Consider the following 27446-nt stretch of genomic DNA (forward strand, 5'->3'; position numbering starts at 1 on the left):
CTAATAGCATAACTGTGGTCTAGTTGAATATAGAAAGTGTACCCAATAGCATACCTGTGGTTTTAGTTGACTATTCAGAGCGTTGAATATAGAAAGTGTACCTAATAGCATAACTGTGGTTTTAGTTGAATATAGAAAGTGTACCCAATAGCATAACTGTGGTATTAGTTGAATATTGAGAGCGTTGAATATAGAAAGTGTAGCTAATAGCATAACTGTGATTTTAGTTGAATATAGAAAGTGTACCTAATAGCATACCTGTGGTTTTAGTTGAATATTAGAGCATTGAATATAGAAAGTGTACCTAATAGCATAACTGTGGTTTTAGTTGAATATTGAGAGTGTTGGATATAGACAGTCTACCTAATAGCATAACTGTGGTTTTAGTTGAATATAGAAAGTGTACCAAATAGCATAACTGTGGTTTTAGTTGAATATTGAGAGTGTTGAATATAGAAAGTGTACCTAATAGCATAACTGTGGTTTTAATTGAATATAGAAAGTGTACCCAATAGCATAACTGTGGTATTAGTTGAATATTGAGAGCGTTGAATATAGAAAGTGTAGCTAATAGCATAACTGTGATTTTAGTTGAATATAGAAAGTGTACCTAATAGCATAACTGTGGTATTAGTTGAATATTGAGAGCGTTGAATATAGAAAGTGTAGCTAATAGCATAACTGTGGTCTAGTTGAATATAGAAAGTGTACCCCATAGCATACCTGTGGTTTTAGTTGACTATTCAGAGTGTTGAATATAGAAAGTCTACCTAATAGCATAACTGTGGTTTTAGTTGAATATAGAAAGTGTACCAAATAGCATAACTGTGGTTTTAGTTGAATATTGAGAGTGTTGGATATAGAAAGTGTACCTAATAGCATAACTATAGCTTAGTTGAATATAGAAAGTGTGCCTAATAGCATAACTGTGATTTTAATGGAATATAGAAAGCGTGTCCAATATCATAACTGTGGTTTAGTTGAATATAGAAAATGTTCCTAAAACCATAACTGTGATCTAGTTGAATATAGAAAGTGTACCTAATAGCATAACTGTGGTTTAGTTGAATATAGAAAGTGTATCTAATAGCATAACTGTGGTTTAGTTGAATATAGAAAGTGTACCTAATAGCTTACCCGTGGCTTAGTTGAATATAGAAAGTGTTGAACATAGAAAACGTGCCTAATAGTATCACTGTGGTTTTGTTAAATATAGAAAGTGTTTAATATAAAAAGTGTCCCGAATAGCGTAACTGTGGAAAATGTGAACAAACTCACCCTGTAATACAGTTGAACTTAAAAAGTGTAAATAATACCCTACTGTGGTCCTGCTGAACTTTGAAAGTGTCCCTAACTATGGTATAACTGAACTTAGAAAGTGTGAAAATATCATCCAATGGTATTGTTTTAATGGTATAACTGAACTTAGAAAGTATGAAAATATCATCCAATTGTATTGTTCTAATGGTATAACTGAACTTAGAAAGTGTGAAAATATCATCCAATGGTATTGTTGAACTTTGAAATTGTGAATAATCTCACCCTATGGCATAGTTGATCTCAGAAAGTGTGAATAATACCATCCTGTGGTATAAATGAACTTTGAAAGTGTGAATAATATCATCCTATGGTATAGTTGAACTTAGAAAGTGTGAATAATCGTCTGGTGGTATAGTTGAATTTAGAATGTGCCCATAACTGTGGTATAACTGAACTTAGAAAGTGTAAATAATATCCTCCTATGGTCCTGCAGAACTTTGAAAGTGTCCCTAACTCTGGTTTAACTGAATTTAGAAAGTGTGAAAATATCATCCTATAGTATTGTTGAACTTGGAAACTGTAAATAATCTTACCCTATGGTATAGCTGATCTTAGAAGGTGTGAATAATACCATCCTGTAATATAGTTCAACTTCAAATGTGTCCCAATCTGTGGTATAACTGAACTTAGAAAGTGTGAATAATATCATCCTATGGTATAGTTGAACTTAGAAAGTGCGATGGAAGGGATGGAGTGGATGGAAGGGATGGAGTGGATGGAACTGAAGGAGTGGATGGAACCAAAGGAGTTGAATGAAAAATTGGAATGGATAGAACGGATAGAGCAGATAGAACGAATGGAGCAGATTGGAGTGGATGGAACAGATGTAGTAGATGGAATAGAACGGATCAGGTGAAGTGGATAGAACAGATGGAGTGGATGGAATGGATAGAACAGATGGAATGGATGGAACGGATGGAGTAGATGGAATGAACAGAGCGGATGGAACAGATCGAGTGGCTAGATGGGCTGGAGTGGATTGATCGGATGGAGTGGATGGAACGGATGGAGTGGATGGAAAGGATGGAGTGGATGGAACGGATGGAGTGGATGGAACAGATAGAACGGATGAAACAGATGGAGTGGATGGATCGGATGGATTGGCTAAATCGGATGGAGTGGGTGGATCAGATGCAGTGTTGGATCGGTTGGAATGGATGGATCAGGATGGAGTGATGGATCAGATGGAATGGATCGAATGGATGAAGTAGATGGAGTGGATGGAACGGATGGAACATGTGGAGTAGATGGAACGGATGGAGTGGATGGAACGGATGGATCAGGTGGAGTGGATGGATCAGATGGAGTACATGGAACAGATGGAGTGCACGGAACGGACTGAGTGGATGGAACGCCCTTACTGAAAACCACCATATAACACTACCACGCTTACTTTCTCCTATACACCACCACTCAAATAGAAGAGCGATACTATGACACATTCATTATAGCTGTTCTCATACTAACACCGGCCTCTTACTCCTAAACATCCAAGTTAAGCACAGCTAGCTGAGCACACACCGCTAGCCTAAGCGTCTCCTCAGGCCTTACGCAGCCAGAAATCAGTCTGGGTGTCAACCCTCCAGAATGAACACATATTCCTGACCTCCCAAACACCACAACTACCGCTAAGAAGCAGCTGTCATGCAAGTGCGACACCAGCTGCACACATATTCGATGCAGCCACGCACCTTACAACTCTCCCTCTCTCTCTCTCAACTGACTAGAACTACGGTTCCCGAGGGTCGTTCAACCCACCAGCGCTTTGAGATCATACCAATGATACATAAGGCGCTATACAAATGAAAAGTAACATAATAGAACATTTATATAGTACTATGAACCCTCAGGCATCTGTGCACTGCTTATTATTACCCACGATGTGTGGTGCTCATTTATCAACCTCAGAAGGATGAACCTGCGTCAGCAGGCCCTGTACAGATGTCAAAGCGAGTGCTCTACTTGCTGTGCTATCGGACCGGCAGGCAGGAGCCAGGAAAGCCCTGTGCCTTTGCAGGACCATCTGCCGCCATTGACACTCTTGGCCATGAGCATCTCATTGCCCGTTTGTCGTGACTGATCTCTATGATATGGAGTCACTGGTTGAAATTGCTGCGTCCTGCAGATGAAGCTCAACTGTACGTGTTCAGGATGGAAGGGAGAGAGCAAGCACGGAATCCGGGCTCAGGCCATCACCTTATTCAGAAGCGGCTGGGAGAATGTTGGGCTCACCTAAACAAGGTCCTCACATTTGGGAGTGGAAGAACATTCGCAGACACTTTCCACTAAGGAGGCCTGCTCTATCTTTGCGGAGCCGGTTTGCCAATAGAAAAAGCCTAGTGTTTGCCTGAGATCCCGCTGTATCTCTTGCAACACATATCATTTTAGTGGCTAAGAGCCGCTTCTTCTATGAGCTGGCTGGACCATTCTGTGTAATTCCTACAACATGTGGAGCAAAGGCACTGGGCGCTAGGGATTCCCCGGTACAGTGAGGCAGTGCACTTTATGGGGGACTCTCCCTCAACAGGATCCAGGAATTTCAGAAGATGCAAAGTGCAGCCCTTCGCCTGCACAGCAGCGGGGATTGAGGAATGTGATCATGTTGCGCACAGCACGGGACGACCGCACAGCTCCCTGGTGCAGGCAAGAGTACCCTTTGAAGGCCTGGCCCAGGTCTACACCGTTGCTCCTACCTCACGCAGGAATCCACATGATATACGCCAGGAGGAGGCCGTAATAGTTCAACCAGGAGATCATTATTAAAAGTCCTCGGTGCAAAATATTTCCAAAAAGGAGGCTGGCGCTTCATGGTGTGGGCCAGGGAATAGGTAAAGAACTACTTTTTGAGGGCCACGATCCCCACCATCCTTTTGTAAAGGCTTAAAGCAGTGTGTGTTGGAAAATCAGCACTAAGGACACTGGTCCACTTCTTGTCTTCACACAACCTTTTAGCCAGCACCTTGAGGCAATGTATCTTGCAAAGGAGCTATCGACACGTTACCCACTCATTATTGTTCAGTAGTTAATGACTCGTACAGGTTGGGGACTTCTATCCCTGAGGTCTTCAATTTTCTGAAGATATGAATGCATCTGCCATTTATTCTGCATTATACCAGTTCAGTCTCACTTCAAATGCAACACGACCTTCCCAACCCAAATGCCTCATCTCGGAGTTCTGGTTTTTTTCTCTACTGATGAGCCGTGCGGAGCACCTCAAAACCCTTCCCTCACTTCTATACCATTTCAACTAGAGGCCTGTAACTTCCCCAAGGCATCCTCAAAACACCCTCACAAAACGCACATCCTCTATATCGCCATTCTCTTCTCAGTAGACAGCTCCCATCTCTCAACATTACCCCTCCTCCCACCTGCCCCCAAGAATCTATGTGATCACTGCACCGGCCATAAATCTGGACGCCAATTACGGTGCGGTGCAGTGATCACATAGATCACTTTGCCTGCATCCCCCGGCCGGCATTCCCCTTCCTGACCTCCCCCTCACCACCCCACTTACCTTTACGGCGGCAACTTCTGTGTGCGCTGCCTACACCCCAATATCCCTGCGGCATCTGTTCCTCCCACTAACGTGGGTCAGAGCTGACTCTGCAGGGTGCTTTTCTTTTCGTGTTTTTTTTTTTTACTTTCTTGTCCCCTGCCCTGACTCTCATTACTGCGTCCAAATAGAGCGCTCTGCTTGGGCGCGGAAATGGGAGTCGTTATTTTGTGCGCCCCCAAAGTTGCAGTGACCGCGGAGGCACAGTCGTAAAGTCGGCATTTTAGTACAATTCCGCCCCCAAAATCTGTGTCATCTCATGGACTGAATACACAAAGTTTGTAAAATAGCTCAGTGGGTCAAGGGCCCGCTCATGAGGTCATAGTTTAATCTGCATATCACAGGTGTGAATCCAAGTGCCAAGTCAGACTTTCAAATTTCAAAAATATATACAATCAGAACCAATCAGTTGGGTGTGAACAGGCTAAGTCATCAGAGCCACAAAAGGGCAACAGCTGCATGAACAATTGGCCCATAAAACCAATGATAAAATCTGTGATTATGAAAACTCCCAGAGAGACCCTTCGAAGCGCTCGTCCAGCTTGCCCTGCTAGGTTGCCCACCCTCCTCCACACACCGGTTTTCTGCCTTTTTTTCGTATTGTTTGTGCAGTTTTGTAACTATGTCCAACATATATATAAAATACTGCACCATAAACCACAATAGGGTGAAGAGTGTACAGCCATTGACAGTACAAGTGCCATTATATACATTTACAAAGTCTGCCTAGGGAGCCTCCAGCAGCGCTTTATTGCGAGGTTACAACTCAGATTCAAGCAACTATGGGTGACTGTCAGTCGCACCTCCCAAAGATTGTCTTGGGAGGATAGCTCAGGGGCAACGAGCTCGCCTTGGAAGCAAGACGACACAGAGCAACACAGGCTTGATCCCCGGGTCCGCGCTTAGAAACCTCTGGGTATTAAGCGCGTTATAAATAACCTATCATATCAAGATGTTCAACGATCACAAGCATGTTTCTCTCTATTTGGGGGTTAATGAGTTGGATTTAGTGGATATGTAATGGGAATTGAATGAAATATGAGGAAAACACACAACACTGTGCCCACGGCACTGCCAACATCTCATAGAAGCAGAATGCCAGCCTGAACATCAAGGAGTCGAGACAAGACCAGCTGAGTGGAGCGCGGGCATGGAAAGCAAGGGAGGTCTTCCTAGTCTCTGGAAGTGGGTGCCTGGAGACCCATGCTACTCTTCCCTGATGAGGCCCAACAAGGTCGAAACATGTCTGGGGATGTTTGTGGTCTCGTGTAGAAGAGATGTGACCAAGCAGTTTGGGCTCGACTGCCCCTTCGGGGGTGGGATCAAGTCTGATTTCTTTCCTCTTCTGTAATGGCTAGGCAGGCGAAGACTGATGGTCTGGAGGGTTGCCCAGAGCAATGCCAGGGGTTAAGATTCATTCTAAACATTCCAGCCATCCCCCTTTTGTTTTGCTGTAGTGGGTGCGGGCTGGCATACTCCCGAGTGAGGAGAGTTTGTTTTGGGGCCAGAAGGCATACTGCGGGTCAGGCCTAGCTAATCCAGTGTGTCTAACACCCGCTAGAAGTGACTCTGCGGCAAACACGTTTTCTCTTTGCTGGCCTTTCACATGCACATAATACCTTTTCTGTATCCAGCGGTGGACAGCCCACACCTCACAGCTGCCTCGAGAGAGAGAAAGAAAGAGATGTGTGTGAGAGAGAAAGAAAGAGATGTGTGTGAGAGAGAGAGAGAGAGAGAGAGAGAGAGAGAGAAAGAGATGTGTGTGTGAGAGAGAGAGAAAGAAAGAAAGAGATGTGTGTGTGAGAGAGAGAGAGAGAGGGAGAGAAAGGAGAGAAAGAAAGAGATGTGTGTGTGAGAGAAAGAAAGAAAGAAAGAAAGAAAGAAAGAAAGAAAGAAAGAAAGAAAGAAAGAAAGAAAGAAAGAAAGAAAGAAAGAAAGAAAGAAAGAAAGAAAGAAATGTGTGTGAGAGAGAGAGAGAGAGAGAGATGTGTGTGAGAGAGAGAGAAAGAAAGAGATGTGTGTGAGAGAGAGAGAGAGAGAGAGAGAGAGAGAGAGAGAGAGAAAGAAAGATGTGGGTGAGAGAGAGAGAGAAAGAAAGAGATGTTTGTGTGTGTGAGAGAGAGAGAGAGAGAGAGAGAGAGAGAGAGAAAAAGAAAGATGTGAGAGAGAGAGAGAGAGAGAGAGAGAGAGAGAAAGAGATGTGTGTGTGTGAGAGAGAGAAAGAAAGATATGTGTGTGTGTGTGAGAAAGAAAGAAAGAAAGAAAGAAAGAAAGAAAGAAAGAAAGAAAGAAAGAAAGAAAGAAAGAAAGAAAGAAAGAAAGAAAGAGATGTGTGTGTGAGAGAGAGAGAAAGAAAGAGATGTGTGCGAGAGAGGGAGAGAGAGAGAGAGAGAAAGAAAGGATTGTGTGTGAGAGAGAGAGAGAGAGAGAGAGATAGGGAGAGAGAGAGAGAGAGAGAGAGAGAGAGTACAAGTGGGCATTGACACTCACCGTCATCTTCTGTCATAATCTAGACTGTGCTTTAATATTGCAAGGTGTTTTTCGACACCAGTCTTGGTTTGTGACTGCATTCTGTGACTGACCACACACACCAGCCAAGAGACCAAATCCTGCCCACGCTCATCGCTTACGCTCAAGCAGGCCAGAATGGGGTCTCTGGGCACCTTCCAGCGCCAAGCTAACCGACCTCCTCGGAGCAACATCCTGCAACAAACACCACTACACAATTTCTTCTAACAAGCACGGATTCTCTGGTGGCTTCTCCGAGCGGCCGATGCAAACCCCACTTTCGGAACAGTAGTCGTGCTCTCTTCCCGCTATGCCTTCAGCCCCCCACATGTGAACTTCCCGTGCAGGGCCCGACGCGCCAAGGGGGCCATGCACATGCTAGAACGCCCTCTGAATGGCACCCTCTACCATAAGAACTTTGCGTACATGGTGAGAGTATAGAGGCGAGGCAAAGCACATCCTTCGATCGAGCGCCCCACGCACTTGCCTTGCCTGTACGGAGTGCCGTGCGCCCACCCTGGCAGGACACCTCTCCCTTGGCCCGAGTCGTGGGGGGTGGGTGGGTGAGATCACCGCCTAGCTGGTCCCATCAGATCCACAGTCCGCAGGCAGCATGGAAGTCCGTCTCAGAGAGCGAGAACGCGAGGGAGAGGCAGGCTCTGCCGGGGATGCTGGCTGCCTGGACCACTTCTCCCCACGCCCCCTCTGTGCCCCCCCCCACCTCCCAGGCACCATCACAGTGTAACCCGATCAGGGTGGCTGGCTGCTGCTGCACCCGGCAATCAGCGCCCCAGCCCAGCCCAGAAAGCGGGCAGTCCGCTCGCGCCACACAAAGCGGCTCCTGCCAGCTGCACACATGGAGGCACTTTAGCGACCGCAGCGTGCGCGCGTGCAATGTGGCCTTTCTGGCACGGCGCTTATTTCTTTTGCATTTTATTTTGGGATCCATGGAAGTTTATCCCTTGATGTCTGACTGCCTGTCCTCTAATCTGTATCGGACCCTCTTATTAGCATTATGGTAGCCTCTGAGGGTCAAAGGCAGGGAGGGGCCAAACCCCCACATGGGCGCTGACTTTTGATTTTCGCTATGGGGCGACTTTTTTTTTATTGCGGAGATACTGAATCCTTAGAACGAAGGCTGTACACGTATGACGAGCTGCAAACATGTGAAAATAGCTCCTTAACGCGCGCGCTTCGTTTTTAAGGGGTCTGAGTTTTGTAGCACAGTAAGCCGTGCTGGAAATGGAAATTAGTTACTGACAGGGGTCAAGCCCTAAAAAAAAAAAAAAAGAAGCATTGGCAATGCCAATGGTTTCGACGTTTGCTGGTGTTGTTTGCATGTTGCATTTATAGGTACCTGGGTGCAAGGAGGAGAGTGCAAACTTTTAAAGGAGGATATGATAAGGGGTGCAAAATGAGAAGGGAAATAGAGCAAGGGAGGAAGCCATTGATAGAGGGGGCCATTGATGATGAGCGAGAATGGGTCAGAGTGGTCAGAGTGAGAGGTTAAGGAATAAATAGAGTGTGAGAGGTAGGATAAGAGGGGTTGGATAAGGGGTGATGTGGCTGGAGGAATGGAGGGGGTAGAGTGGGGTGTCGCGGTTTTATTAGACGGCACACTACAGCCAGGGACTCCTTCCCTGACAATGAATGAGGCGTACAATAAAGCGCTTTTTTTATTTTTAATAAACCATGGGTTCTTTTCTGTTTGAGAAGGCCTCCAACCCGTCTCGCACCCAACCTCCACAATCACCCTGGGGCTGATTAAGGGAATTTTTGCGCCGAAATATGGGGATTTGGGGGCCATTCTGCCCGCAAATTCCCATTTGTTAAACAGGGATTTGCAGGCCGAATGGAGCGCAAAACTCTGTTTGTCAGCGCAAATAATTCCATGAATCAGCCCCCCTGTGTTATAATGGACCAGGAATCAGGCCGGTGTGTATCAATAAGATATTTATTAATTTATTATTTAATGAAAAAGGAAAATCAAACAATTTTACTGCCACTAATGTTGTGGTAACACAATGCACTAATCTCTACAAAACAATCAGATTAAGATATACTGTTACAATTCTCACACTCGTTAATGGCAATACAGAAAAAGAGCAATTGTAGAAAGAGATAACACCAACAGTTTAGCACTCCCCCTGGAACACTCACCCCGCCACATATTAGCTAACTTAATTGCTTTGAATGGAAGGCAGTGACAAGAGGTAGGGATGCAGAGAGAAAATCGGATTTAGAGTACAGTCCACCACCCCTAGATGGGAAGTCAGCAAAGAAAGTGAAAACCCGTTTTTGGAGCAAAATGGCAGAATGGGATTTTGATTATTACTTGCAACTGCTATGGGGCAGAATGAAAGGAAATTTGTGTTGCTGCACTTGAGGAGAGACTACTAATCAGCACACCAGGGCAACGTAGAAATAAAGTAGGAAAATCGGTTTTGGGAGGGAACAAATGCAAAAAGGGAAAATACAATGGCAAATGGAAATTCGTTTTACACTGGATTTACAATGACAGGCAGCTCAGGGAAGGGGTATAGCTCAGGATAGGAACATCAGTTTTCATTGACACAGACAGAGACACATAACAGATAGTCTCGTGGGAAAAAGGGATTTCTCTCAATGGGACTACGGTTTGTGGTTTTAATAGGACAGATGCAAATAGGAATTTGTGGGTTAATGCACACAATACATGGGCAAATTCGTTTTTCAGTTACAAGTAGACTAATTCTTTTGAGGCACCTCTTTAACGATTATAATTATTAAAGAATGACACGAGGGACAAGAGGGTTAATTTTGAATTTTATTTTAACCAGCTTGTACTGTGAATTTTTCAATGGGGCAATGAATTGATTTACTTAAAAATATGCTAATGATTTACATAGACAGTGAGCGGTTTACCAAAGGGAATATGCCAACATACACAGGCTAAACACAAATTCTTCTATGGGAAGATAACGGTATTACACTGGCAATTTGGGGTTTTCAAAGGGTGTAATGCTACCAAAAAGGAAGGGATTATGCAATTTAGGGCTGGGGTTATTTGCCACTTACAAAGTCAGCCTTGGTTTGGAATTCTGGGAAGCCAGCTGGATCTCAGGACACTCTGGACAGCTAGGCAAGGGGTCTAGTCACTACACTGTACCTTGGTTTGAGATTCTGGACAGCCAGCTGGATCTCAGGACACTCTGGACAGCTAGACAAGGGGTCTGGTCACTGCACTCTCAAAGATGGTATGGTTCAGCTGCCTCCTCTCCGTCCTCCTCCTCCTGTCACCCCGGACTTCTTGTGTTCCCTGACTTAGTACAGTTCCCCTTATGTAGCCCAAATGACATCACTCACTTTACAATCTAGGGGGAGCACTCTATAATTACCCCTACCTCTTGGATAGGGCAGTTTACCATTCCTCTCTCCATCCCCTGGCATGATTGGTTCAAGGGAAGAGAGCACCATTTGTCTATTTGCATTTATTACTATTCTTTGTTCTCTTGGAGACTTTTTGACAAAACCCGGTTATGTCTCATTACTTCATATTTCTACTAACCCCTGACATATGCTTTAGATATGCGGTTTGAGTGGGTCATAGGGAATTAGGTAAGCCGATCGCCAACTCTGTACAAGGTAGCATGGCCCTTTGGCACATTTTTGTCATTTTCATAAAATGTATAATAGTTATGACTCGGCAAATGATCAAGCATGTTCCTAATTTCACCTTCCATCTTTCCATCAAATCTCATAATTGTCACATCTTCCTAGCAGAAACTAGTCTTAACTGGCCATATCAGTCCCCAAAGTCCCTGGAAAATGCACTTTAGCTCTTAAGAACCACCTGGAAATTACATAAAAACATAGCATAAAACACAATTATTTCCCATTCTAGTCGCTGCAAAAATGTCTGAAAATGGAACCAGTTCTTTAATGTCAATTTGGAGGATCTGTCCCCCTCTGTGGGAGGGGCACTTTATCCCCCACAGCCGATGACCAGATATTTGTACTACCCCCTTTGAAATTGTCAGCTTATTCTTGGTAGTGGGTACAGGAAGGAGCTCACCCCCCCCAATCAAGTTTTAGCCGCACTTGCTCTCCTTGAAATCCCTGAGCCCCGACTTCAAGTCTGGCAGAGCACGGAATTATAACACCCTTGGTAGATCACATGTCATTGCTTGATGATTCACTAGTAGATGTGACTTCCAATCGGAAGCGGGGCTTTCAATTGAGAAGTTTCCTGCCTAAGCCCAAAAACTGTTTTTTTCCCGGTATTATGAGCCTCTTCCAAGGTGATTGAAGTCTTGTGGGTGGAAACATAATGTACATTGCTTAGTCAACCCCGTCCCCCACAGCATATTCCCCTATCATTTCTGTGCAAGCTGAGCTATCCTTTCACAGTGGCTTTTTAAAGTCATTTTTCTTTTTCACACATGTGCAAGCCATTTTTTTTTCCATTTGCAGTGTTTCAAGGGCTGCTGTTCAAATGAAATGGAAAGCAAAAGTTGCATTGGGTTGTAATGTTGAAATCCTTGCCCCTCATGTGAATTAAAGTAAAACAAGGCCGTTTTTGGATGTAGTGGATAACTTTTTGCCATTCAGGTGAAACAACAGCAACGCAGGGCCATTTTTGAATGCAGTGGATACCTTCATGTCATTTAGGTAAAACAAAACAACGCAGGGCCGTTTTTGGATGCAGTTCATACTTCTTGTCATTCAGATGAAACAAAACAATGCAGGGCTGTTTTTGGATGCAGTGCATACTTCTTGTCATTCAGATGAAATAAAAGGATGCAGGGCCATGTTTGGATGCAGTGTTCAACTTCATGTCATTCAGGTGAAATAAAACAATGCAGGGCCGTTGTTGGGTTGCAGTATTCCAATGCTTGCCACTCATGTGACAGGGGAAGCAAAACACAGCCATTTTTGGTGACAGAGTTTAAATGCAATGTTTCAGGTGGAGGGGATTTCTGTTTAGGGCCTTAAATGCACCCCACAGGGGTAAGGTGGGGCAAGGTGGGTGGGGGAATAAAGGGTGCAGGGTGGATGGAGCCAGAGAGAGGTTACAGTGCATGGTGGGGGTAAAGAGAGAAGGGATAGGGTGGAGTAGATAAAGATGGATAGGATGGAAAGTGGTACAAAGAAGAGGGGTGTGTTTTGCGTGGAATTCTGGGACTTGTAGTTTTTTTTAAATTTCACAAGGGGAATAAACATCACGTAAGGGAAAACACAGGACTTGGTGGCCTTCTCACTAGGGAGCTCTGTGTACTCTATATATTGTCTTAATCGGCAATGGAAATATTCATTCCAGCCCCAAGAAAACAAAGGTCTAAATCAGCATTCCTCATACAGGACATGACCAGGTCAAGCGTCCTGCATCAAGCATTTTCTTCCAAACCATTTTAAAATCTGTACACAAAGAGGCAATGGAGCAGACGAGCGCAGACAATAGGATGGGATTTCAGTATTAATATGTGCACAGTACGAGGCTATGAATAAGCACAATGTTTGACACGTGTTTGCTTTGCACCCAAATTGTACTGCAAAATAACAGAATAAACTTTCAAATAATTCATTGGGATAACGCGTCCATATACATGACATCATGTACCCCCCACACGCTGCCTTGCCTGCATGCACACTTGCTCACGCATCAGTGTAACTATTGGGGAACCCACCCTTAACCTGCTGGGAGGCTCTCCTTACACACAAATTCTGCTACAAACAGGTGAGAGGAGAGTGGATCCCACCAGAGCTTAGGGTAAGAAACAGCAGCGAAAGGCAGGAACGGTGCAGAGTGCATCACTTAGAATGGCTGCTGCTGGCAGTACCAGGATTCAGTGCCAGCCAGAGCAGCTGGTAGTAGTTCCATAGACTAGGGCTGTCAGTAGCACAGGCTATTGCCAATACAAGAGGGTATACAGTATTTATATTGAATCCTTTATATTGAATGCCCATATCTTGAATATTTTATCATGAAACTTTTATAGTGAATGCATTTAGGGGTGCGGTAAAGGTTTAAATATTTTTGTGAAATGGTTGGTGTGGGTTTTTAGGGCTTAAAAACAGGGGTTTGGGGGGAACCCCCAAAATAAACAAAAAACAAAAAAAGTGCACTCACTACAAGAATTTTCAAGATAAAATATTCGAGATATGTGCATTCAATATAAAATATTTCGATATAAAGCCATGTAACCATACAAGAGTCTGCCAGCAATATTAATGGCTGTTGCTGCTAGTTCGGGAAGCTGCCATCCATACCAGGGGTTGCCTCTGCCAGTACAGTGCATTGCTGCTACCAGTACCAAATGTTTCTGCCTGTGCCAAAGGCTGCCGTTGGTAGCAAAGGCGGCTGCTAGTGCCTGGGCAGTACTAGTGTCAGACTGCTGCTGTGCCAGAGACTTACTACTGTTAGCACAAGACGTTTCTACCCGTACAATTACCAGCCACTGCCAGTTTTTGGTGGAGGAAGGGTCAGTTTGCAGTGCTAGATGCATCTGCTGCCTGTACCATTGTCTGCTGACAGAAAAACCAGCAGTACAACGCATGCTGCCACTAGCCACGGCTTGCTGTCAGTCAGGGGTGTTGCTTGGCCGGGAAAAGGTCTGGGGGTACACTAATGACGGGACTGTCAGGACTTGGGGCTTGCTAGCCTTTATGTGGTAGCCCCTGAGCTTCTATCCAGGGTTAACAACCAAAAGACCTGGGTCTATAGCCCCTTCAGGACCCCCCCACCCATCACCTCTGTTGTCAGTGCTATGTTTTGCTTCCGGTACCAAGGGTTGTTGTTTTAGTAAGATATTTCTTGCTAATGTTTGCTACTTCTGTAAGTACTAGCTGACAGTCTCAGGTGTGTCTACAGGCTTTGCTGTGTATTGTAGAGGCTGCTTCAGCCAGTACGGGTGCATCCGCCAGTATCGTTTTTCTGCCGGCATCAAGGGCTGCCGCCTTTAGCGCCTAGAGCATTTCTTGCCAGTAAAAACGTTTTGTGGCTGCTGCCAGTACATCTGGCTGCTTTAAATGCCAGTGATGGTTGTCGCCAGGCCCTGATGCTGTCCGTACCAGTGTCTGATGATAGTACCAGAGATTGGCAATGAAGGGGCTGCCACTAGCTAGCTTGTACTTACTATACCGGAAGAGGGTGCTGCTAGTTCCAGCGGGTACTTTGGAGAGAAGAAACGAGAGCAGAAGTGGGTTGGAAGGAAAGGGCGTCTGTGAGCACGAGAGGCAAGGATTGGGCCAGGCATGTAAGGAAGAGAGAGAGAAGTGAAGACTTGCATCTTTGCATGTGTTACTGCTGCCTGCAAGGGTGATTTGTGGATTGCATGTAATGCCCTCTTGCTAGAAGAGGAGTGATTCGTATACCAATTATTATTATTATTATTATTTTATTATTATGTATTATTAATGCTCTGGCTGGCCTCTGCTGGCAGTATCTGAGGATGCTGCTGGGCATAATTAAAGAATACAGTCTCACCACATGCTGCTTTATATTATTCTGTGTGGTCACCAACAAGCAGAACCGGGTCGCCCAAAAAAAGCGTGCTTTAGCCTCTGTAAACAGACGTGTGGGGAAAGTGCTAAGCACACCAGTGTGCTTCTTAGGGTGAAGTGAAAGGCTCCTTCAAAAACAGCAGCAACTCAAATGCGAGCCGACATTTACCATCTTGCCTGAGATGCGAAGACCGCCGGCATCTGAGAGATCCAGTCTGTGTGGAGGTGCCATGTTGGAAAAAGTTTGCAAAAACGATCCGCTGAAGCAGACAGCCTGCCGTGGTGCCAGCTGCCGTCCATGCAGCGCCGTGAGGCAGAGGCTCCCAGTGGAAGAAGCACTGGTCACCTTACAGGTCACCTACCCCACTGCACCACACAGAAGCAGCGAGAAGGAAGCCCTGTCTCAGCCTCTGTCTCTAAAAGAGATCACTCTGCGCTTGAGCACTTAAAGTCACACAGACACATGACAAGTGAAGGTACTCCTGATTGGGAGAAAATATGTTAAACAAGCCACTATCCACTATTACAGCCACGTAGTACAACAGAAATGTTTTGTGCTTTGGCTATGGTATGCCACAGCATTTCTAGTTGTCATGCCAACCACAAAGACTGCCTTTTGGAATCCCTTTCTTCTTGTAGCAATTGTTTTGGCGACATTTTGGGCCTTCTGCATGGGACGTTCTAATGTGGGGAGCTGAAGGGATAATGGGAAGAGAGCGAGGAAAAGTGAAAATGCTTGTTTGGATGGTACTCAGCAGAAAATGTTGGGGTGGTGGGGGGAAGGTAAGAAAAATCTCCCTCCCACCAGCGACGGGGAGCAGTTTAAAGGGGGAGATTTTTCTCATCTCCCTCGACTCCATCCCTCCAACCCCCCCATCAGTCAAACACAAATACAAATTTCCCTTTCAGGAGAGGTTCATATTCCACGAGAAGAGCATTTCAATTCCTATATTGTTGTAAGCAAAGTTTAAAAGGTGCACACTTTTCAAACCTGAAAAGATTATAGTTAAATATTTTCTGCTGACCACTATTCAAACAAGCACTTTCACAGGCATCCTGACCAGACGTTCAAGTGGTCCTGTGGTTAAGTGCCTCACCCATGTCCTAATAGCATGGGTTTGACTCTTCTCTAGGCAACATTTAAGTAGATCAGAAACACATCAAGGGTGCAAATAGATTTCCTGGATCTGAGGAGATATGTTTTGCCAGATAACAGATCTAGGAAAATCATGCCCAATGACCAGCACTGACAGTAAGTGTTACTATCACAAAGGCATACAGAAGGCCCTATCAGAATTCTAACATATGCATACAGGTTGCAGAGGCACTATGGAGATCTACATATTCATGCATGTGCCCAGTGCTGGAAATGGAAAATATTTACTGGAGGGAACACCCTCACCCTTGGAAGGGTGGACCGTGGGGAGGAGGATGGGGCCTTGGGGAGGTGGGGTGGGGCCGTGGGGCCACAGGGATGAAGGGGCGAGCCGAGGTGCGTGGCTCCAGGCTAGGTCACGCAATAGAGTATCTCTTCATTACAGTAATGAATTTTCTGAAATTGCTCTTAACATTGTATGATATTAATCTGTGGTAGCCATGTTTCTTTTTATTCTGTATTTCGATTGACTGTGTAACTGTGTGTAAAGTTTATTTTAACTGATTCACACAATATATAAATTAAATAAATAAAAGTATCTCTTCATAGAACCGAATCCTTGCGATTAGCATAAAAGCAAAGAGCATTATGATGGCATAAAAATGTCCAAAATTGTTAATTTGAAACATGTCTTAAAGTGATTCAGTCAGACAAAATGTTGAGCAAGTAACTAGAAGTTGTGCTCTGCAGTTTTGATTGGTCACACTACTCTTCCTAAGTAAAGAAATTGCTGGTACATTGTAGGACATATATACCAGTATAGACAGCTACAATAAGTATGTGAGGCTTTTCTGTATTCATTTTCCTTTGCTGAGTCTACTGAAAGTGTCTGCTTGTTGAAAAGTGGGTTGCTCATGCATGTGATAACACAGCTTCAGGCTAGATCTCGCAGGGAGGATCCTGTTCTGAAGCAGAGTTATCACACACATGAGCCACGCGTGCTTTAACGAGAAGACTTAGCAGTGCTTCAGAGTCTTCTCCCGGGGGTTGCACGTCCATTGGATAATAAGGCTTGAGAGCATATCTGTGAGTGTCGTGGGCAAACCCCTGGATCTGGGGAAACGGCAGCGCTCTGGCAAGACAGAGCACCGCTCTGTCTTGTTCCTGCGTTGTATGTACAAGGCTGCATGGATGAATCCACTTGGTTAGAATAGGACAATGGTTTCACTTCAGACACAGAACAGTAATATACATGTCCACATGCAAAGTATTTGCGTAGTATGTGTGATCTTGAGCAAAACACTTTGGGGGCGATTTATGGAATCAGATATCGTGCAAGGGCTGCGTGCCGAGAAGGACACTGCGCAACACTGTGTGCAGAAAGAAAAATGCACACAACATGTATTCATGGAATTGTTCGCGCAAAGTAGCCGTAAAGTAACTGTATTCGTAAATCACAACTGGAACACCGCCCGACACGCCCAGAGCCAAAGCAGGAAACTGCCAGATCAGCTACCTTTGGGCGCTACCCCAGGAGGGAACACATGCACCCTTCAAACAGTGCTTGGGGTAACTCCATAAGCAGGCCTGCAACACGAGGAGCTGCGCAGGGTCCCCCATTACTGTATCCGGCACCCTGACAACATGCGTATGAAAATTCATAACTCGGCAATAACTCAGGAAATGTGCATGCAAACCAACGTAAAATCGTACTGCACCCGCTACACAGCTTACATGCACACCTACATTACATCGCAACCCCAATTGAGTACATGCACCCCGAAATCCGACATGCAATCCCACCTGTGTGCTGAAAATCCTATGCGCAAGTGTACTTACGCCAGCCTTCGGGTGACGGATCCTATTAAGGGCTTGAATTTCATTTCCCAGCCAAGAAGTCACCTGATCGATTCCATGAATAGGTTTCATGCTCCGCAATAGTGGGCATGCGAGGGACTGCCTTCAGGCCGTCCCTCGGAATGCCCACTTCTTTGCACGTTAGTCCCCATTTCTGGTGTTCCGCTCTCTTCCCAGCCCTCTGCACAGGCCACGGCCACACTCTGCTTGGAGTCTCGAGCAAAGTTCCTTGACGGCTTGCAGAGACGTGCCAGTCCAGCGCGAAATCCATGCAGGTCCAGGAAAAGTCCAGCGCATCCAATTCCATGAATCGACAGAGTTGCGCGCGCAGATTAGGTGCAAGTAGCCTATTTTATGCGCAATAAATTCCATGGATCGGCCCCTTTATCTTCCAGTGCCACCGCAATGGATGGTGTGGGCTTAAACCCTCCCACTTTGAGACAGCACTCTGCTGTGATGCCTAGTATGTGTCTCCAATGGCAAAGGTTTGTGACGGCAAGAGCTTTTCACGTTTCTCACCTGGAAAGTCGGGTTCATATTTAAGCATTCATTGACATGCAGCAGCAGAGGGCAAACCCTGCCTAGGTGATGTCCATTGACCCCTAGGATGAAGCCAGAGGCTTAACTGCTGGTCTCAGCCTTTAGATGGCCCACGCCGCATGCCACCAACGATTAGCATTGGAACTAAATAGCCTCTGAAATGGGGTGAAAGATGCATCCAGTGGGCCATGTGAAGGCGAAATCGATAATCAGCCTCCTGGGCTCAGCGGAAAGGGGTGAGGGGAGATAACAGCCCAACGGGTTAATGGCATCACGCATGACCAGATTTCAAAATGATCACCCAGCCCCCCAAATGTTTAAGGCTAGCCTCACCCCCACCCTGGTCTCTTATATATCATATGTGGGCATGCTTCGAAGCAGTCTGGGCACAATTAAGTGCCATGTTCTTTGCACATCCCTGGCAGCTTATGTAGCGACCAATCACAGTGTTTCTAAATATAGGATTTCTCAACAAGATCCGTAATAGATGACGTTGAGCTGAGGGATGGTAGCATTTGGTACAGTTTGGAAATGCTGACTTGTGGTTCAGTTTTCAAGTCCCGCCCATCCAGGCACAGAACGCCATGGGAGGCCCAGCCAATCTGCACGTTGCCCCGCCCACTGCTACGTCACCGGCCCTGGAAAAGAGGGAGCACGCGGAAAGGAGGAAAGGGGAGCTGTATGGGGGCGTTTCGGCTTTTAGTTGGGGGGCTCGAACTTCAAAGTCGAGAGACCACCTACACACTAGACCACTGGAACGTCTGGTTTGAGCCTTTGTGAATATGCGTTGGGCTCTGCAGCAAACATGTAGGTATAGCTGTGTATGTTTAAAAGATGTGCACCTTTTATCATGTGCAGCCTCCATTCTTGGGTTAGTTTCCAGTTGTTAACAATGTAATTAATGTCCTGAAATGGAGATGCTTATTTATAAGGGGTGAAGGGGCAGGACTGAGAAAAATCTCCTCAGTCACATGGGGGTGTTGGTTTTCTATGCTCTCCCCTGCCCCCCATAAATAAACATGTATATTTTAGACTAGACATCTCCCTGCCCTGTGTAATTCTCAGAAAAAGCCACAGAAAACTTCTAAGAAAAAAGGAGAGCTAAGAAGTCGAAAATTTCCACAGATTTCACGGCGGTCAAAACGTGTAAGGATGGCGCTATAATCGTATTTTCCTTCAACGTCTGTCGGAGTTCCCCCGTGACTATATTAGGACTTGTACAAACTCCGTTACTACTCTAATGTTTTGCGTGAAAGAAACCAAGACAGGTGAGTTGAACTGATGATTTTTACCTAACATTGACGTCCATATGTCTTGTCATGAAAATCGTTTTCGCCCAATATTTTAAGGATGGGAGTCATTTTATTTCCAAAAAATAACGGATCGATCGACTTCCACATTTTTAGAATTGGAATTCCGTGGCTTTCTTTCCCTGCATGTTAATTTACACCGTAGTGGTCGGGGGAGCGAGAGGGGCTGGGCTGACTGCATTCCCCACTGCCTCCATAGTTTATGGAAATGTTCTGACAGAAGCAAGGCCTGTGTACCCCAAACATGCACAGATGGAAGTGTTTGCTCCAAACACCCCCTCCCCCCTCCACATAAGGCACTGTGAAGACAGTCGCGCGTGCCCAGCCGCCTCTGGCAGCCCCCTGACCTCAGGCCGGACACTGCAGAGAGACTCAGAGAAACCAGACTAAACAGAAACAATGTTTTGAGTGGAGTTTTGTTTCCTTCACAGCTACTAGGTCCAGGGGACTGGTAGCAGCAGAAGGCAAGGGAGGAACACTGATGCAAATGCAGGGGCTGGACAGCGCAATTGGGAAGGTCGGATCTGAGCGACTCAGTGGAAAATAGCTTCGATGGGAGCCCAGCTGCAGAGCCAACAGCAAAATAATCAAGGCTGGGTCCACCTTTCCCCGCTTTGTACTGGGGTACTAGTAGTCATTTTTCTGTGAAAGCTGTTTCTCAACTCGAGAGAAAATTAAATGGCTGCAATGGATCGGGGAGGAGGGACTATGTGTAGTCCCTCCTCCTTTTTCATGGCGGACATCAAACAATTGCCCTCGTCGCCGCTTATTGCTCCCTTCAGTCTCAAGGTCCTTTGCTGTTTCAACATTGTCCTAATGTGCTGTCTTAGATTGCCATCTTGATGGAGATTAAATTCTTACATCTTATTTCAAGGCACCTGCCCCAAGTTTAAAAATAAAATAAAAAAGCCTAGTTCAGTGGGTGGGGTAGCTCCATTTATTCAATGTAACAGGATTCTGTACTGAAATTCGTTCTAGCCAACATTACATAAGTTATGGCTTCTTAATATCAAGAGAGAAAGCTGTGTTTTATTTTCCACAGCTCTTTACATCTTTTGGTTTGTATTCAGTTGTGTTCAATAAAAACTTGTATTTAAAAAAAGGAAAAACATCAGATTGTATGTAGGTGTGGGTTTTATAAAGCACACATCTATCTGAGCAGCAGAGTGTTGCACAAAGGCGATGCACCCTGTAGTTACAGGTAGAATATTGGGGTAGCAGAGGTAGCTGTACATAGATGACAAACACTGAAGTTACAGGTAGGATGTTGGTGCAACAGAGCACTGTACAGAGGCGATGCACCCTGTAGTTACAGGTAGGATGTGATGGTAGCATAGGTAGCTCGACATAGGTGACACACTCTGTAGTTACAAGTAGGATGTGGGGGTAGCAGAGGTAGCTGTACATAGGCAATGCACCCTGTGGATACAGATAGGATAGGGGGGGGGGGGTAGCAGAGGTAGCTGTTTATAGGCATCACACCCTGTAGTTACAGGTAGAATGTGGGGGTAGCAGAGGTAGCTGTATATAGGCGCTGCACCCTGTAGTTACAGGTAGAATATTGGGGTAGCAGAGGTAGCTGTACATAGGTGCTGCACCCTTTACTTACACGTAGAATGTGTGGGGGTAGCAGAGGTAGCTGTACATAGATGACACACACTGAAGTTACAGGTAGGATGTTGGTGCAACAGAGCACTGTACAGAGGTGATGCACCCTGTAGTTACAGGTAGGATGTGGGGCAGCAGAAATGTATACATAGATGATGCAACCTGTAGTTACAGGTAGGATGTGAAGGTAGCATAGGTAGCTCGACATAGGTGACACACTCTGTAGTTACAAGTAGGATGTGGGGGTAGCAGAGGTAGCTGTACATAGGCAATGCACCCTGTAGATACAGATAGGATATGGGGGGTAGCAGAGGTAGCTGTATATAGGCGTCACACCCTGTAGTTACAGGTAGAATGTGGGGGTAGCAGAGGTAGCTGTATATAGGCGCTGCACCCTGTAGTTACAGGTAGAATATTGGGGTAGCAGAGGTAGCTGTACATAGGTGCTGCACCCTTTACTTACACGTAGAATGTGTGGGGGTAGCAGAGGTAGCTGTACATAGATGACACACACTGAAGTTACAGGTAGGATGTTGGTGCAACAGAGCACTGTACAGAGGCGATGCACCCTGTAGTTACAGGTAGGATGTGGGGCAGCAGAAATGTATACATAGATGATGCAACCTGTAGTTACAGGTAGGATGTGAAGGTAGCATAGGTAGCTCGACATAGGTGACACACTCTGTAGTTACAAGTAGGATGTGGGGGTAGCAGAGGTAGCTGTACATAGGCAATGCACCCTGTAGATGCAGATAGGATATGGGGGGTAGCAGAGGTAGCTGTATATAGGCGTCACACCCTGTAGTTACAGGTAGAATGTGGGGGTAGCAGAGGTAGCTGTATATAGGCGCTGCACCCTGTAGTTACAGGTAGGATGTGAAGGTAGCATAGGTAGCTCGACATAGGTGACACACTCCGTAGTTACAAGTAGGATGTGGGAGTAGCAGAGGTAGCTGTATATAGGCGCTGCACCCTGTAGTTACAGGTAGGATGTGAAGGTAACATAGGTAGCTCGACATAGGTGACACACTCTGTAGTTACAAGTAGGATGTGGGGGTAGCAGAGGTAGCTGTATATAGGCGCTGCACCCTGTAGTTACAGGTAGGATGTGAAGGTAGCATAGGTAGCTCGACATAGGTGACACACTCTGTAGTTACAAGTAGGATGTGGGGGTAGCAGAGGTAGCTCTACATAGGCAATGCACCATGTAGATACAGATAGGATATGGGGGGGTAGCAGAGGTAGCTGTTATAGGCGTCACACCCTGTAGTTACAGGTAGGATGTGAGGGTAGCAGAGGTAGTTGTACATAGTACATAGGCACTGCTTCCTGTAGTTACAGGTAGGATGTGGATGTAGGACATAAGTGACACGCCCTGTAGTTACAAGTAGGATGTGGTGGTACCAGACGTAGATATACTTAGGGGACACACCCTGTAGTTACAGGTAGGATGTGGGTGCAGCAGAGCGTTGTACATAGGCAACGTACCCTGTAGTTAAAGGTAGGATGTGGTGGTAGCAGATGTAGGTATACTTAGGGAACATACCCAGTAGTTACAGATAGGATGTGGGGGTAGCAGAGGTAGCTGTTCATAGGCAACAGGCCCTGCAGTTACAGGTAGGATGTGGACGCAGCTGATCGTTGTACATTGGCGTTGCACCCTGCAGTTACAGGTAGGATGTGGTGGTAGAAGAGGAAGATGTACTAAGGTGACACACCCTCTAGTTACTGGTAGGATGTGGGTTCAGTAGAGCGCTTTACATAGGCGACACACCATGTAGTTACAGGTAGGATGTGGGGGTAGCAGTGGTATCTGTACATAGGCAGCACACCCTGCAGTTACAGGTAGGATGTGGGGGTAGCAGAGGTAGCTGTACATAGGTGCTGCAACATGTCATTTCAGGTAGTATGTGGAGGTAGCACCTAGGCAACACGACCCTGTAGTTACAGGTAGGATGTGGGGGTAGAAGAGGTAGCTGTACATAGGCACCACACTCTGTAGTAAGAGGTAGGATGTGGGGGTAGCATAGGTATCTGTACATAGACGCTGCACCCTGTAGTTACATGTAGGATGTGGGGGTAGCATAGGTAGCTGTACATAGGCGCTGCACCCTGTAGTTACAGGTAGGCTGTGAGGGTAGCAGAGGTAGCTGTACATAGGCAACACGCCCTGTAGTTACAGGTAGGATGTGGTGGTAGCAGAGGTAGCTGGACATAGGTGACACACCCTGTAGTTACAAGTAGGATGTGGGGGTAACAGAGGTAGCTGTTTTGGGCATGACAACCTGTACTTACAGGTAGGATGTGGCATTAGCAGAGGTAGATGTACTTAGGTGACACACTCTGTAGTAAGAGGTAGGATGTGGGGGTAGCAGAGGTAGCTGTACATAGGCGCTGCACCTTGTTGTTACATGTAGGATATGGGGGTAGCAGAGGAAGCTGTACATAGGCAATGTGCCCTGTAGTTACAGGTAGGATTTGGACACAGCAGAGTGTTGTACATAGGTGTTGCACCCGGTAATTACAGGTGTGATGTGGTGGTAGCAGAGGTAGATGTACTTAGGTGACACACCCTCTAGTTACAGGTAAGATGCGGGATTAGCAGAGCGCTGTACATAGGCAACATACCATGCAGTTACAGGTAGGATGTGGTGGTAGCAGAGGTAGCTGAACATGGGTGACACACCCTGTAGTTACAAGAAGGATGTGGGGGTAACAGAGGTAGCTGTTTCAGGCATGACAACCTGTACTTACAGGTAGGATATGGGGGTAGCATTGGTATCTGTACATAGGCAACATGCTCTGTACTTACAGGTAGGATGTGGGGGTAGCAGAGGTAGCTGTACATAGGCACTGCACCCTGTAGTTACAGGTAGGATGTGGAGGTAGGACATAAGTGACACAAACTGTAGTTACAGGTAGGATGTGGGGGTAGCAGAGGTAGCTGTACTTAGGTGATGCAACCTGTAGTTACAGGCAGGATGTGGGGGTAACAGAGATAGGTGTTCATGGGCGCCACATCCTGTACTTACAGGTAAGATGTGGGGGTAGCAGAGGTAGCTGTACATAGGCACTGCACCCTGTAGTTACAGGTAAGATGTGTCACAGTAGCAGTGGTAGCTCTACATAGGCAATGCAACCTGTAGTTACAGGCAGGATGTGGGGTTAACAGAGGTAGCAAACATAGACACTGAACCCTGTACTTACAGGTAGGATGTGGGGGTAGCAGAGGTAGCTGTACTTAGGCGATGCAACCTGTAGTTACAGGCAGGATGTGAGGGTAACAGAAGTAGCTGTTCATGGCGCCACACCCTGTACGTACAGGTTAGGTGTGGGGGTAGCAGATGTATCTATACATAGGCACTGCACCGTGTAGTAGTTACAGGTAAGATGTGTCACAGTAGCAGCGGTAGCTGTATATAGGTGATGCACGCTGTAGTTACAGGTAGGATGTGGTGGGAGCAGAGGAAGCTGTACATAGGCGACGCACCCTCTAGTTACAGGTAGGATGTTGGGGTAGCAGAGGTAGCTGTACATAGGCAATGCACCCTCTAGTTACAGGTAGGATGTGGGGGTAGCAGAGGTAGCTGTATATAGGCACTGCACTCTGTAGTTACAGGTAGGATGTGGAGGTAGGACATAAGTGACACGCACTGTAGTTATAAGTAGGATGTTGGGCTAGCAGAGGTAGCTGTACTTAGGTGATTCAACCTGTAGTTACAGGCAGGATGTGGGGGTAGCAGAAATAGCTGAACATAGGCACTGCACCCTGTAGTTACATGTAGGATGTGGGGGTAGGACATAAGTGACACTCACTGTAGTTACAAGTAGGATGTGGGGGTAGCAGAGATAGCTGTACTTAGGTGATTCAACCTGTAGTTAGAGTCAGGATGTGGGGGTAGCAGAAATAGCTGAACATAGGCACTGAACCCTGTAGTTACAGGTAGTATGTGGATGTAGGACATAAGTGACACGTCCTGTAGTTACAGGTAGGATGTGGGGGTAGCAGAGGTAGCTGTACTTAGGTGATGCAACCTGTAGTTACAGGCAGGATGTGGGGGTAACAGAGATAGGTGTTCATGGGCACCACATCCTGTACTTACAGGAAATATGTGGGGGTAGCAGAGGTAGCTGTACATAGGCACTGCACCCTGTAGTTACAGGTAAGATGTGTCACAGTAGCAGTGGTAGCTCTATATAGGCAATGCAACCTGTAGTTACAGGCAGGATGTGGGGGTAACAGAGGTAGCAAACATAGACACTGAACCATGTAGTTACAGGTAGGATGTGGGGGTAGGAGAGGTAGCTGTACTTAGGCGATGCAACCTGTAGTTACAGGCAGGATATGAGGGTAACAGAAGTAGCTGTTCATGGGCGCCACACCCTGTACTTACAGGTAAGGTGTGGGGGTAGCAGATGTATCTATACATAGGCACTGCACCCTGTAGTTACAGGTAAGATGTGTCAGAGTAGCAGCGGTAGCTGTATATAGGCGATGCACGCTGTAGTTACAGGTAGGATGTGGTGGGAGCAAAGGAAGCTGTACATAGGCGACGCACCCTCTAGTTACAGGAAGGATGTTGGGGTAGCAGAGGTAGCTGTACATAGGCAATGCACCCTCTAGTTACAGGTAAGATGTGGGGGTAGCAGAGGTAGCTGTACATAGGCAACGCACCCTCTAGTTACAGGTAGGATGTGGGGGTAGCAGAGGGCGCTGTATATAGGCACTGCACTCTGTAGTTACAGATAGGATATGGGGTAGCTGAGGCAGTTGGGATGGGAAGCAGCAGCCTTGCAAGGTTGAGCTGAGGAGACGTTAGTGCATGGTTGAGTGGTTCTATTCACATTTGGTGAGATGTTCTTTGAAAAGTGGTCTTCGATTCCGTCCTGAAGTGTAGGATAGAGATGGCCAGTCTAATCTCTGCTGGCAACTTGTTCCATGGACACGAGCATAGGAGGAAAAGGCCTGTTTCCCAGTTTTCCCCCCTCTTGCATGTCTCTGTTTCCAGGCTGGCGATGTGGTGGCTTCTGGCGATGCACTGACGTCCGTAGAATGCTCACTTCTCATCCAGGTAAAGTGGTGTTTTGGTTGTGCCTGCTTTGTAGGTGATGCAGGCTGTTGTGAACATGATGCGTGCTGGAAGGAGTAGCCAGTGCAGCTACTTGAGGATGCATTGCTTTTTCAGAGTCCTCTGATGATGCGTGGTGCAACTTTTTCCACAGCTTTGAGAGGTGCCATGGTGGCATCTGGGACTCTTGCAAGTTATGCCCTGCTGCCATACAGGTGGGAGATGATCAGGGGCAGCTCATCCATAATGGGAGGTGGGGTGCAGACCTGCCACCGATTATGGACAAGACAAGAAAGCCTAGTGAAAACACTGAGCCCTCCCCAGCTGCAGTTAGCAGCTGACGTAGCGCTCTTGGGATGGCTTTAAAGTGTACAGGGAAATGTGGTTTCTATTTGACAGTTCTAGTACCCCAGTGTGCATGTCCAATGAACCATGCAAGGTTGGGGGTGTTTTGCTTCCCGAGCTTTGCAGGGTTGAATGTTTGTTTTCGGAGCGCCTGCGTTCAAGCTCCACCACGCATGTGCAGGAACCAGAATGCCCTCCCTGCTTTCTCGTTCCTGTTTTCTGGTGCACAGGGGTCAAATGGGCTTTTGTGGCAGGTGGCATCAGGTTGTGTGTATGTGAGCATATATGCACTGCTTTGTGTATGTAAGCATGTATGTGTGTAAGAATTAGAGAGTGCTTGTTGTATGGGTGGGCATGTGAATGAGAGGGTTTATGCTGTATGATTGTTTGCATGCGTGCCGGCCACCCGCCTCTTATTTTAGGGCTGCCTCCTATGTGCAGTAGCCAGTCTGGATATATTTTCTTACCGTGGCATGCCATTATTTTATTTGGGCTATTGTGTAGTGCTTGTGCCACCTATAAGGCAAAACGATTGCATTAGAGTCCAGCTAGGGAGAAATGGCATATGAGGAGGGACAGGCCACTTGTAAGAGTTCTTTGGTTATTTGCTCAACCCTAGACTTCCCATGTCATGCTAATCCCTATGGCTACTCCCATCCAGTTCCTGCCTGTGCCCGCCCAAAACACCTTCTCATGGGAACTCATTAAGCTTGCTTTATTCAAACCTTAGCATCAAACATTGCACTTTAAGTGCCTGC

At 46.2% G+C, this 27446-nt stretch overlaps 1 protein-coding gene across 4 annotated transcripts in view; it reads right to left on the bottom strand.

Moving 5' to 3' along the window:
• The window catches only part of AVIL (advillin), a 289148-nt gene that overhangs the window by 251990 nt on the left and 9712 nt on the right, over positions 1-27446 (bottom strand). For 2 of the 4 annotated variants that reach the window (XM_069653359.1, XM_069653361.1), the window contains exon 1: positions 7869-8042. The exons of 1 other annotated variant lie outside the window; for it this stretch is intronic. The gene's annotated coding sequence lies outside the window, so the exon portion shown is untranslated. Of the gene's footprint in view, positions 1-7807; positions 7829-7868; positions 8043-27446 lie in introns of those variants that run through there. One more of the 4 variants, XM_069653363.1, reaches the window with a different exon arrangement.

The sequence above is a fragment of the Ambystoma mexicanum genome, chromosome 3q, assembly GCF_040938575.1.
Source record: "Ambystoma mexicanum isolate Mex_15411 chromosome 3q, UKY_AmexF1_1, whole genome shotgun sequence".
NCBI lineage: Eukaryota > Metazoa > Chordata > Amphibia > Caudata > Ambystomatidae > Ambystoma > Ambystoma mexicanum.